Here is a 14,630-nt window from a genome sequence, read left to right as displayed (position 1 = left end):
CGTTGTACAGGCTCACATTAGAAAACTTTAAGTGTGGCGGGCTGGGCGTATAGTTGGCCATATGGCCCAAGGCCCGATGGCCCGGCCCATGGCACGGGAATTTGGCCCGGCCCAAGCACGGCACGGCCCGGTAGCAGTCGGGCCCATGCCGGCCCGGCACAACTATTGGGCCGTGCCTGGGCCTATGGCTGGGCACGGTGGGCCGGCCCGGCACGGCACGGACCGAGGTCGGCAAGATGGGCCGGCCCGGCACGGCACGACCCAACGGTCGGCACGACCACGGCCCGTACCAACGGTAGGCACGAGCACGGCCCAGCCCAACAGACAGCCAGGTCGCGCCGCATATATAAGCCAGCGAGCGCTGCCCCTCCCCTCCCCAGTCCCCTCTCGCCTCTCGCTCTCCGCCTCTCCGCCTAACCCTAACCCTAGCCGCCACCGCTCAACCGCCTCCGCCGATCCGCCTCCGACGCTCCACCGCCCACCAGATCTCCTCCTCCACCGTCCGCCGCTCACTCGCTCAGGGCCTCAGGCGCGCACCGGTGAGACTCACCGAGTCGCCTCCCTTCCACTCTTCCAGATCCAGCCTTTCTCTTCGTCTCCGATCGATGCCTCGCCTGACTCGCATGAGGGGCGCATGAGGATGGGGGCCACCGGCCACGCATGGTCGCCTGAGTCATCGTCCTTCCACTCTTCCAGATCCAGCCTTCCTCTTCGTCTCTTTCCCTTTTGTTCTTCTTCGCCAGATCCCTTGGTCTTCTCGTAGATCCGTGAGCCTATCGTCTTCAACGGCAACTCCGGTGCTCCGGCTGCGCAGGTACAAGCATGGAACCATCGTTTTTCTTTTTTTTCTCCATTTCCGACCCTAACCTTGAGTGTTGTTGGCTGCTTGCAGGTCGCAAGCCCGTTGCTTAGCGGCAGCCGCCGTTGAGGGACCAGAGTGCCTGCGATGGACGACGATCCTACCTCTGTCAACTACGAGTTGAGGACTATGGGGATGCGCGGTGATGACAATGATGATGTGGAGGAGGATCATGTGGAGGTGTTCGGCAATACCTCCGACATCCCGATCCATGTGAATGTCGATGACGACGACCCGCCGGTCGACGACAGTGGCAATGGGACGCCGACTGGCTCTAGTGCGACTTGTACCAACAAGAAGACCAAAACCTCTAAGGTATGGGATGAGTTTGAGGAACTTTATGAAACGACCAATGGTAATAGGGTTCGAGTCTCTGCTAAATGCAATTACTGTCATAAAACTTTGAGTGCTCGTTCTTCTGCTGGCACTGGACATTTGCTTAGGCATATTAAGTCATGCAAACCTAGAAAGCTTGGGTCTAATGCTTTGCCTCAGTCCATGCTTAGATTTAGTGCAGATGGTTCTGTTATTCCATGGGAATATAGTCCTGAAGTTGCTAGGTTTGAATTGTGTAGATTGATTGCTAGAGAGGATCTTCCAATCAGTTTTGGTCAATCTCCTGCTTTTGTGAACTATATTAAGGCTGCTCATAACCCTAGATTTGTTCCTGTCTCTAGACAAACTACTACCAGAGATTTTTATAAGTTGTTTAAGGATCGTCGTTCTATTATTATTGATCGTCTCAATTCTGCTAGCTCTATTGCTTTGACATCTGATATATGGTCTGGTCATGCTAAGGAAGATTATTTGAGTGTTGTAGCTCACTTTGTTAGTTCTGATTGGCAATTAGAAAAGAGGGTCTTGGGTCTTAGGCTTATTAATGAGTCACATACTGGTGCTAATATTGCTGAGCGTGTGATTGCTGTTGCTGAAGAATATGGTATTACTGATAAGGTTTTCTCTATTACATTAGACAATGCTTCTGCTAATTCTAAAGCTATGGACACCCTTACTCCTGCTCTGTCTGGTTATATTGGTGATTTATTTTTGCATCAACGCTGTGCATGTCATATCATCAATTTGATTGTTAAGGCTGGACTTGACAAGTTCAAGCCCATGCTAAATGACATTAGAGCTGCCATTTCATTCTTGAATGCATCTAATCAGCGCATTGCTACATATAAAAATGTTTGCATTGCTGCGGGTTATGGTCCTCGTATGTTTGGTTTGGACATGGATGTTAGATGGAATTCAACTTATCTAATGCTTAAGCATCTCATACCACATAGGGAACCATTCACAGTATTTATTAGTACACAACATCCTTTTGTTAATGACCATCCATTACTCACAGACTTACATTGGGCATGTGCTGAATCTGTTTTGTGTTTCCTTGAACAATTTTATGATTCAACTGTTGTTTTGTCTGGTGTTTATTATCCAACATCTCCATTAATCATGCATCACATTTTAGAGATTGCTGGACATCTAAACACATATGGCAATGTTCAAAACCTTGCAAATGTTGTTGGTCCCATGAAAACTAAGTTTATGAACTACTGGTCTAAAATTCCAATTCTTTATTCATTTGCATTTATCTTGGACCCTAGGGCCAAGATTAGGGGGTTTAGTAAAGTGCTTCAGATTATGGCTCAACTCATTGGTGATGATTACTCTGCTTATTTAACAACTGTTAGAGCTTCATTGTCTGATACTTTTGCTAAGTATGAAAGAAAGTTTGGTTCTGTTAGATTGCATAGTTCCACTATTCCAGGCCCTTCCACTGGTAAGAAAAGGACTGCATGGGGGAAGATTTTTGGTTCTGTTGTTGCTGCTGGGCTTGGTGCTGGTAATGCAGGTGCCAGTCCAGGTGCTGGTAATGCTGGTGCCAGTCCAGGTGCTGGGCTTGGTGCTAGTTCATTATCCAGGATGACATCTGCTACTGCTTTGCTTCAGGCAGCTTCTTCAACTGCTAATCTCAATCCTTCTGAACTGTCTGCATATCTTGACAGTGACACTGTCAACCAATATGATGATGACTTCAATATCCTTAGTTGGTGGCAACAGCACAAACTAACTTATCATGTTCTTTCAATCTTAGCTAAAGATGTTATGACTGTTCCTGTTTCTACTATATCGTCCGAGTCTACTTTTAGCTTAACTGGCAGGATCATCGAGGACCGTCGGCGGCGTCTAAACCCTAGGCTGGTGGAAATTCTGGCAGTGATCAAGGACTGGGAGCTAGCAGATGCAAAAAGTCAGCATACTACTGAGAATGTGGAGCTTCAAAATGCTTATGAGAATATGTATCTTGATGATGAAATTGATGTAAACCCTTGAACTGGATGATTGTAATTGATATGAACATTTTAGCTATGGGCTGTACTCTTTTCCTTTCTAGGGTTTTCTCACGAGGTGTGAGTTTTTACCTAGAAAGGTTTTTAATGAGGCAGCCATTGCACAATCACAGCTTATATAAACCCCTTTTATATTCTAACTTTCTGAGGTTTGTGATTCTAAGATGGACTTGATAGAAAATAGTAGATGACTTGATGTATGCATTTGATGAATTGATTTGAACTGATTGTAAATCTGTGAGACTGTGACTTGATGAATTGGTGACTTGAAGAATTGTTCATTTGTTTGTAAATCTGTGCTTGTAAATCTGTGACGTGATGTATGCATGATTTGATGAACTGGTGACTTGATGAATTGTTTGTGATTCTTTGACTTATTTGATGAATTACATGTGAATTTCATGAATTTGATGTGTTATGTCAATTTGTTGTGTTGAATTGAACCTTTGAAGGGGTTTTTTTGCCAGGGCGTGCCTAGGCCGGCACGGGCACAATGGGCTAGCCGGGCCGTCGGGCCAGCCCGGCACGGCCCGAGGCTACTTGGGCCGTGCCTGGGCCGTGGTTGTAGCCCGTGGGCTGGCACGGCACGGCACGGCTTGTTCGTCGGGCCGTGCCGGCCCGACTGACCTCGGCCCAGGCCCGGCCGTGCCTGGGCCGTGCCGTGCTGGGCGGCCCATATGGCCAACTATAGCTGGGCGGCCGCTCGGCGTGTCCACGTCAGCGATTCGCTACAGTAGTACTTACAGTGCTCGGGTGTATTTTTGTAAAAAAGCCCTCCTGTTTTTACTAATTACAAATATGCCCCCCACGAACAAAGTTACCGAGAAAGAATTGCAGATAGGGACCTATATGTAAAATTATAAAAGTATAGGGGCGTTTACACAAAATGACGCCCACTACAAACTCCCCAAACCCTAGCCGCCGCCACCCCCTTCTTCCTCTCGTCTCTCTCTCACCCCCTCTCTCTTCCGCCTCCGCCTCCGTCGCCCGCTCGCCCCGCCGCCTCCGCATCCGCCTTCCGCTCGCGCCGCCGCCGCCATCGCGTCGGCATCCCCGAACGCCTCCCCCAACCCTAGCCAGCGCCGCCGCTCACGCCCTCTCCTCCCTCTTCCTCTCCCACCACAACCGCTCCGCGCCGCCGTCCCCGCCTCCGCCTCGCACCGCCGCCGTCATCATCTCCGCCTCCGCCGCGTGCCGACTTCTCCGCCTCCGTGTCGCGCCGTCCCCGTCGTCATTTCCATCTCCGCGTCGCGTCGCCGCCGTCGTCATCTCCACCTCCGCCGTCACATCCATCGCGTCCCCGTCGCCACCTCCGCCTCCGTTGTGCTCCGGTTCGGTCACCCCCAAACCCTACCCGTGGCCGCCTGCTTCCCCTCCAACGCCGTCGCCGCATCGCTGTCTCCGAACGCCTCTCCCTTGCGCTGTCGTCCACTCTCCTCGCCGGCTTGGATCTGGAGACGGGCATTGTCTTCGTTCTCCCGGCGCCAGATCCGAGCGCCCGGCGGAGGCAGTGGCCAGGCAGCTGTCATGCGATGGTCGGCGTGGGACCTAGGCGCTGTGAAGGTGCCGACGACGTAGGGAGGCGGAGCCGGTGGCCACGGATGCGGAGGGGAGCAGTGCGCCAATGACGAGGGCCTGCAAGGAGGCTCGCAGGTCCGGCCGCAGGTGTGGTCGCAGATCAAGCGGACGGCAATGCCCACCAACGATTCCCCCTATGCCTCCCCCCGCCCCCCTGCCTCTCCACCATGCCGCCATTAGGTTTTTCTACCGCGACGTCGCCGACAAATCCCTCTCCGACAAATCCCTCGCTGCCATGGATGCACCACCTGCTATCCGTTTCGCCACCAATGGAACCCACTCCCGCACGCTGTAACATCCTGAAAATTCAAGACAATGAAAATCACGAAAATTTCGAACTTTTTAAAACTTTTGCATCATGCTGGTTGTTATGATTGCTATTGCTTGCCAAACCGTAAATGATCACCAAGAAAGTAAAGAAAAGAACTACATTTAAGCAATAGATATGATTTACGGGAATATATTTAATCCTACAAATAATTATGCACAAGATATTAAAATCAAATAAAAGAAAAGTTATTATTAACCTATTTTATCAAATATTAAAATATTTGAATAATGTAGGTGGGTGCCATAATATGTGTACACATGAAATGATGATCATTCAAATAAACTGAGCTCTCTGTATATATAATAGAATTACGGGAGTATTTAATTCGATATGTAGATCGATATTGCACCAAGTTCCTAATTGCATTTAGGGATTGAAATTTGATATATTAAACCCCTCCATATAAAATAAACTAACATATAAATAAATTGAGCTAATGTGCTATTGTGTTAATAACAGTCTCATTAGAAAATTATAGAATCTTTAATAAACCTTAAATATTGGACAATATTAAATTTTGGGCAAATTCACATTTGAACACTTAATACGGTCACCTAAATGCTTAGGAGTAAATACAAATTTAATTTGCAACTTTTCTCAATTTATAAATCAACCAAAACCCTAAAAGAAGAAAAATAGGAAAACTTTGAAAAATATATAATAATAATAATAATTAACCCTAATTAAAAATTCAAATAAATTATATAAATAAAATATGAGTAATATTAATCTAGAATAAATCCATTGGTTGGAATGACACAAATATTGGGTAAACTTCATTTATACAAAATCTAGGATTTATAGAATCAAATTTACACAAGAAATAGGCTAAAATAGGGATTAAATAGGAAAATACACTATTCATCGGCCGCCAGGTGTTCGACGTGGTCCCCTAACCCAACCCTTCCTCTTTCCCCCTCTCTCTGTCGCCTGCCACCGCGCCGACATCGCCATCGCCGTCCCTGCCCCGCGCTGCCGTCGCCGTCACTGCCTCGCGCCGCGCGCCGCCGCTGCCACGCCGCCCCGCGCCCGTGCCCCACGCCGCGCCGCCTGCCCGTCGCGTCGCCGCTGCCGCGCCGTGCGCCGTCGCTGTCACTGCCTCGCGCCGCGCGCCGCCGCTGTCACCCCGTCCTGCGCCCGCGCGTCGCGTCCGTCGTGTCGCCGTCGTCTCGAGCCCCGCGCCGCCCTGTCGCCATCGCCGCGAGCCGAGCCCCGTGCCGCGCCGCGCCGTCCCGTCGACGCTCCGCCGTCGTCGTCGCGTCGCCCATCGCCCTCACCGTGCGTCGAGCCCCACGCCGCCCCGAGCCCCGCACCGCCGCACCGCCGTCGCGTCACCCCCTCCCTTCTCTTCCCTCTTCATCTTATTCCCTCTCTCCCCTATAAGAGCCACCGTTCTCCCCTCTCCTCACTCCATCTTCCCCCTCCTCTCCCTCTTCCCCCTCTCCACGCGCCGCCGCGTCGCCGCCTTCGAGCCGCCGCGCCGCCGCCCTCGTGCTGTCATGCCGCCGCATTCGTGACCGCCGCGCCGCCGCCTCAGTGTGCTGCGCCGTGCGCCGTCGTCGCCGCCACCGTCGTCGCCACCGCCGCCGTCGGTGAGCCGCTGCCCCCCCTATTTGTCGCCGTGCCACCGGGTAGAGAGGGAGCCGAGAAAGAGAAAGGAAGGGAGAAGCCGAGGGAGAGAAAGAAGAGGGAAGGAGGAGAGAAACCGGAAAGGAGAGAGAGAGAAAGGAAAAGAAAAGAGAGAGAGAGAAAGGAGAAGAAAAGAAAAGAGAGAGAAAGGAAAAGAAAAGAAAAGAGAGAGAGAAAGGAGAGGAGAGATTAGAGTGGGTCCCACGTGTTTAGTGAATAGTAATCCCCTTCTTAATCTTTATTAGTTGAGTCTATTACATGTGGGTCCGGGTGGTTAAAAATCTAATTATAGAAGTTTTATGGTCTTGAGTTTATGACATGTGGGCCCCACTTGTCATTAGCTCTTCCTATTTCCCTTTAGAAAATAATTCGGTAGGAAAAAGGAATAAACCCGGGGTCCCACTTGTCAATGGATATGTCTTGGATTAAAAATAAATCGTTTATGAACAGTAGCTTTTCGCAATTTCTCGGATTAATTCAAATTTGAATCTTTACACTAGCATAACTTATTCATTTTAACTCGGATTTGAGTGAAACTTGAACCTAAATTCATCTAAATTCATAAGCTTTCCAATGATATATAATTCACTATTCAATAAAATATATTTATAATTATAAATTAATTAATATCAAATGATTAGATAATAGTTAACCTAAATAGTGTGCCAATAAATAAAAAAATGGATATTGTACAGTAGCATAATTATCTTTAATATGTCTTGTCACTGTAGCAACCAAATAAATTAGTTATAATCAATCCTTCAAATTAATGGGTGTAAAGGAAAATATTAGTGCCATTTACTAGCCTATGTCCAAATATAACTAATTCCATGACTTATAAATTATTTACATAAAGTTTAGCCTCATATTTTGTAACTAAAATATAAACACACATAGATGAATCTTTAACTTGTTTAGGAGAGTAATCACAGAGCTAGTTGTATTTGGACCACTTAAAAAAATTAGTTGATACAATGACATGTGAAGTAGAATATATATATATATATATATATATATAGTCGGTTGATATCCATTAGTTAACCAAACAGAGCCATCTTAAAATCAACATGTATTGTATAGCTTACAGTAAAAAGAAACTACTCAAATATATTATCCAATAATAAGATATTGTTGCTTACACATATACTATACATCCCATTATAGTGGTACGGTATAGTATTAATTTGCGTGTTGCATATATGAAATTAAGAGGGAGTGTATGACAAACATGTATATTAGATAAATACTAGTTATAAATCTTGACCTCATATAATTATAATTATAGTTCAACTGTAAATTAGGATTATTCATTGTAAAATTATGTGATGGGATAATCTGTAACCATAATATGATTAACCTAAACAACTCTAACATACAAAGCATGGATAATTATTAACCTTTTATAATTTATTGTGACAAGTAAAATATGTTCATAATTAAAGTAAAGCTTCCATCAATAAAATAAATAATACAAATGATTCACTGTAATTATTTGATTGATCCTAAATCCATCCGACAATAGAATCTCTGGTATACGACCATTTTATTTAGATAGATGCATGTGTAGCCATAATCCTTCCATAGCCATTAGCTAGACTAAACCACAAATTAGCCAGATACGTATCTCATTCATACTACATTGGCTAGCTCTTAAATAGACCACCATGATAACAGAAAGATTAAGAAACTTTAGCCCTTAGCATATTGGAACCCATTAGCAAGCGTGAATAATATGAGCAACCTTAGGTTCAACCTCAACAAATATATTTTGTTTGTGCATATTTGATTGTTGCTTGAATATTGGTTTTTCTCGCGTATTATAGACTTTGTGTATCGGTTAGTCGTGAGGCAACGTCAGCAACTTCCAGGAGGTGAAGGTTGATCAAGAATTATATCAAGAATAAGGACTATCCTGAGCAAGGCAAGTCATCACTATTCCTTGAACATGTTGATCCCAATTGCGAAATTGTTTTGTTTACAAATAAAATTGCATGCAATGATGAACATCCCACTTGTGATTATGCCATGCCTTGATTATTGTTTACCCTTAAATCTTTGTAACCATGTTTACGTATGAGTCCCTAGTCAACTATGACAATTGCTTAGAAATGCTATTCTAGAATCATGCATACTCATATTTATCAAATTCTATATGCTTGGGCAATTACCTTTGGGAAGGTAATTGAGATGCGGCATGTGGAGACATGAGCGCCACATTGCCATGATGTTGATGACATGATTTGTGAAAGGAGAAATAAAATTAAACAACTGTTTTCGACTGGGGCGGACGGAGGATTTGGGTGGTATCTGGAAAAGGCTAGTACCGTCCCCGGTCAATTAAGGACCGAGCCATGAAGTTAAGCATGAAACGATCCCCGTACAACCGCACTTCTCGTATGGGTATAGACCTAGCGGATTAGATAGCCGAGCGGAGGCAGTATCCCTGCATAGATGGTTCACCCCTGAGTGAGGCAGGTGCGCTACGGTGGGACAGCCGTTGAGGTAGGGCCGAGAGGCGTGCCCTACATCGGTGTCGCCATTGGTAGGACTGCCATGAGTATGTGAGAGAGAGAACTTAACTTGAACCATAATTTAATATGTGTGTGAGACTTCTCTTTCCCGGGAGCGCCAGAACTCCTCTCACTGCTAGAAACATGGACGCCTAGAGTGCATGAGGATTTAAGTTCATGGAGCGGGTACTGCCAATGCGAGGTTATCGAAAAGCTTTGCCGTGACGCGTCTCATGTGTTGGGACGAGGCTCATGTGTTGGGCAGTCGCGGAGTGCGGGTAAAGTGTACATCCACTGCAGTGTGAGTAAACCAAATCTATTCGAATAGCCGTGCTCGTGGTTATTGAGCACCGGGACATGTATTACACTTGGCTAGACTCTAAATTCTTAACTTGTGGTGGATGGGATATTGCATGATGAATTTTATGCTAATGGAGCCACTTCCCGAGAGGAGGGAAGGTGGACATCCTCAGAAAACCATGACGATTCAATGGCGGGAAGCTATCCTTGGGATCACAATGGATGGTGGACAGAACCGTCGTTGTTTAAAGTGAACACTGGTACTAAAATTTGATCAGTCTATGCTAGCTTTTAGGCTTGTGAAAAGAATTGTAAAATTAGCTTTATGCAAAAGAACCTGAAGCCATTCCTTGAAATACCCTCTATCATATGCATTGTTATTGTGGTGGCTTGGTGAGTACGGTTGGTACTCACCCTTGCTATTCATATATCTTTTAGGAGAGTATTGAAGAGAAGCCCTTGTCGGTACGCTTGCGTATCCAACAAGATGATCGGAGTGCGGTCTTGTTCTAGGTCTCGTTCCCCAGTCGACTGCCTGTGGCATGTTAACCGGGCCCTTATATTATTTTGTCTTCCGCTGTTGTTCTCTGATAGTTGTTGGCCTACCTGGCCCTAATGTAAGTATTTAACTCTTTTAGCCTGAATTCATTCGTGATATGTTGTGATTCAACTATATATGTGTGTACCAACTACTGATCCAGGGATTGGTACGGATAAACACAGATGATTTCCGATTTCTAAAATTGGGGGTCTACACACGCTGAGAACAAGGTAATTATCGCTTCATCCTTTTCCTTTAACCATTACAGCTCAAATACAGTTTTGCGAAATTAGTGGATGTGATTGTTAATGATAGTGCCATGTCTCTTATATGTGTATGTGTGTATGTGCATATCCCAGTGCTAAATTGTCAACGGCTATTATGCATCTGTTCGAAAGTGACTGAACTAGAGAGAAAATTGAAAATAAAATGAATATATACTTGCTGTTTAGTTTTCCTCCTTCCTACTATAGCATACATCAGTACCATAGAGGTCAGTTTCACTTTCAAATGAATTTTGTTTATAGTGTATTGCTGATTGGAAAAGAGAATATCCTGACAATTATCGTTCATTTAAAAATAATAAATATACTGAATTTACTGGTTCCATTTAACATGGAGTCTCATTTGCTCACCGCTAGCTCGTGATCTGCCTTCCTCTTAACCAATATAATTTATATTTCACTTTATGCAGACAATGATAAATCTGATGTTCCCATTATATGTCATCTGTTTTGTCCTTTGGAGCAAAACGGTTTCTATCTATGGTTTTTCCCCATGTTATAGTGTACCATACGCTCTTGTAGTTTTCATATTACTGATGATAGAAAGTGCATTTCTATATGTTTTATGATCAAGGTGGTCGGCAGCAACGGCGAGACGAAGCAAGAGGAGAGGTAACGGAAGATGCGGACGAACAACGAGGAACCAGGCCTAGCACAGAAGAGCAGTTGCTCGCCGCCATTCCAACCTACTCCCACCACCCACCACATCTGTTCAATAGAGTCATCAGGAGGGGGAGGCCTCTCGTCTGATCCATCCCATGCCACTTATGGTGACGGAAGAAGGGGAGGGCAAGGTGGCGACTTTTGAGCTGCAACTGGGAATAGCATCTACAAGGGCAGCAGGCATCCCTGACTGGAGCTGATGAAGCCATCACTGCTGATCCTTCTAACGCCGACCTACAAGGTACGCCTCAACATCAACTTGTATATACTAATTCTCAATCGCCACATGCCACTGATAATTGACCTCGGCCCCTGATTCGACTCAAGTTATGACCATGAGAAGCCACCTTTGTTAAAGATTAAGATTGTTTTGTTTCTATTGCACTAAAATGATCTTGGCCCTAAATATTAATAGGAAGTTGCCCATAGGTCACATACATAACCACCATAGTATTTCTATGTTTTTTGGCACAGAAACAGTTCATACTACCTCCGTTCTTTAATACATGACGCCGTTAGCTTGTAGACACATGGTTGACCGTTTGTCTTATTGAAAAATTTACATATTTGTAATTTATTTTGTTGTGAGTTGTTTTACATTGAAAGCACTTCAAGCATGATTTTTATCTTATTTGAAAAAAAGTTTGTTTGTTTATTCCCAAAAAGTTTGGATGTTAGATCTGATGCTACTGTGCTACCGATCTTCTCTGAATTATATAATTTAACACATGCTCTTTTGTATCTTAGTGGGGACAAAACCTTCAATGTCCAAGGAGCATGCTATGCGGTTTCCTTTGGTGGGAAGTGCTATGCTTCTCTCTCTCTGTACCTTCTATTCAAGCTTCTCTCGAAAGACTTGGTCAATGCTGTTCTCACTGCCATCCTTGGCATTGCTGCTCTCTGGTAAGTCCAAACTATCCTTGGAAGAGCTTTTCCATTAATGTAACTACTTAATACTGTATTTGTGCAGTTAAGGTTGTTTATGTGCTTATTTTTTTCTGATGCAGTGCAACATTGCTGCCTTCCACGAAACGATTTCTTCCAAAAGAATGGAATGATAATGCCATCATTTGGGGTGCTCCGTTTTTCCTTTTTCCATTGGAAAAACGGAGCACCTCAAATGATGGCATTATCATTCCATTCGCCACATAGCGCCGCCGCCGCCGCCTCCCCATCGCCCTGTCCCCGTCACCGACCGCCGCCTCCACTCCCCCGCCGCCGCCACCGCCTCCACCTCCCCATCGCGTTGCCACCTCCACCTCCCGCCGTCCCTATCGCTGGCCGCCTCCCTCTGCGCCTTTGCCTCCCCCTCGCACGGCCTCCACCTTCTCTGCCGCTACTGTCGCGTCGCCTTCTCCTGGCGCCTCCGCCTCCGCCCTCGCACCATCGCTGTCGCCGTCGCGAGCGCAGCCGTCTCCGCCTCTGCCACCGCCATGACCGTTGCCGCTACATCCTTTGTCGCCATCGCCAACGGTCACTGCTCTGCCCTCCGTTGCTGCTGCCATCGAAGAAACGGCGCTGGTGACAGAACCGATGTCAAGGAAGGTGGTGGCTACTCCTTCCTTTTTTTTCTTTCTTTTTTTGGCTGAAATTGATTGGTTGGTTTTCTCCTTTGCAGGTTTTTTTCCCGAAGGTTCGCCAAGGAAACCAACATGGAGGGAAGAAGAGAGGGTGGAGTTGCAAACATAAACCATATACCTTTTGTTGTTCTTGCACTTACCAAGGGTTTGGGGTGGTTAGGGTTGGTTGTTTTATTCTTGCATTTCTTCTAGGACAAATGCTCTGCTACATTTCTGTGATTTGTACAAATTAGAAGCAGATGTTAGAAAACCTTGTGATTCTTTTCCCCCAATTCACAGTTAGAGTTTATTTATTTATTTTTTCCCCTAATCGAGGGGCCTTGTCTGTTTGCTTGCCCCTGAATAATGAAAGCTATGTGTTCCTAAACAAAATTAAAGTTATGTTTTATTCTACCAAAGTGTCTACATAAATATGTGATTGTTAAGCACGCAATGCCATGCATACTTCCATATCCCATATATTTATGCTCTAGATAATGCCAATTATTTACTTATCTAAAAATTGTTTATGAATTTTATTTTTGCATAATCCTCAGAAATGTTAATAAAAGATGCTTTGTGCTATGCCTCATTTGGCCTTAAGATTTGCGAGGCAAAATCATTTGCTAAAATTACAACTGTAGGTGTGGCTATGGAATTGGAGGATTCATTGTATCTGTTGCTTTGGTTTTGTTTTCTCATGGTTTCTCTTTTTGCCTCTGCAAAAGTGCAGGAATGCTACGTGTTCGTAGTTAGGGATGAAAACGGTCGGAAACGATCGGAAAACAGCCTCAACCATTTCCGTAACCATATTTTTCTCGGAAACGAAATCGGAAACGGTAAAGTCGGAAACGAAAACGATATCGGAAATATCGGAAAACCGGAAACGGAACAATACAGACGGAAACATGTCGGTACAGATCGGAAACCGGTAACAAATACGGAAACATTAAACTATAAAAACATATATTTAACTTTACATAAGTATGTTATATATATACATAAATTCAAGCTTATACTATATAAATTATAAATTAACTTCATTTTAGCCATGTACAAAAGTTAGAGATTTTATTGAAGAGTCATTTAATCTATAAGCTGTGGGTCAAGTATAAACATGTCCTATAATATCGACATATTTAGAATACGGTAATTACCATATTATAAGAAACGGTAATTTCCGCAAGAATACGGTAAATATGGAAACGATCGGTATAACAGCAAAACCATTTCCGTTTTCATTTCCATATTTTTTACCATTTCCATTTTTGTTTCGGTCGATTACCATTTCCATATGGCTCGGCCGGTAGAAAGTCGAAAACGAACGCCGGTCGGCCGGTAATTACCGTTACCGTTTTCACCCCTATTCGTAGTGGAGTACTGGAGTACAACAGCCACGACAATTGACAGCTTGATGTCCTATCCCTGATGATTCCATCCTCAGACGGGTAAACTCACTGATGTGGCCACTTTGCCCCAGCCATAGACCAAGTCAGACAGACATCAAGGCGATACTGAGACATTAGGTGAATCAGTTCCTAGCTAGCTCCAGACATTTGATGGGTGCATCATGAACCAGATCATCGACATTGTATTCAATGTGCATCTTCTGCTGTCTATTAGCAGGTTTGAGGAATTAGTGGAACAAGTGAACCGCACTGATGAGCTGTTAGTTGAATTGATGCTTGGAAATACTGTATAGTGCTGGTGTATTGAATTGTCCAAGATAAGGAGTGCTACTAACGGCAAGATGGTGCTTAATGAGGTGCAGACAGAGGTGTATTACGACAAGAATGGCATAACATCAGTCATGGCATCCGAGTACAGAAGGTATTCCCTACAGTTTCTTAATCATTTCAATAACTATTTCTTTGCTTCCTGCTAGATATTAATTTTCCTCTAAACGTGATTTGTTCTTAATACATCTAAGAGATACATTAGAGGTTCCAACATATGTATGCTTGTTGGAAAGAATTATATTGTTACCTTGCTTCTTTCGGATAGAGGATCTGATGTTTG

This window comes from Oryza sativa, chromosome 6 (assembly GCF_034140825.1).
Source record: "Oryza sativa Japonica Group chromosome 6, ASM3414082v1".
NCBI lineage: Eukaryota > Viridiplantae > Streptophyta > Magnoliopsida > Poales > Poaceae > Oryza > Oryza sativa.
The sequence above is the reverse complement of the archived record's forward strand: the minus strand, read 5'-3'. Positions refer to the sequence as shown.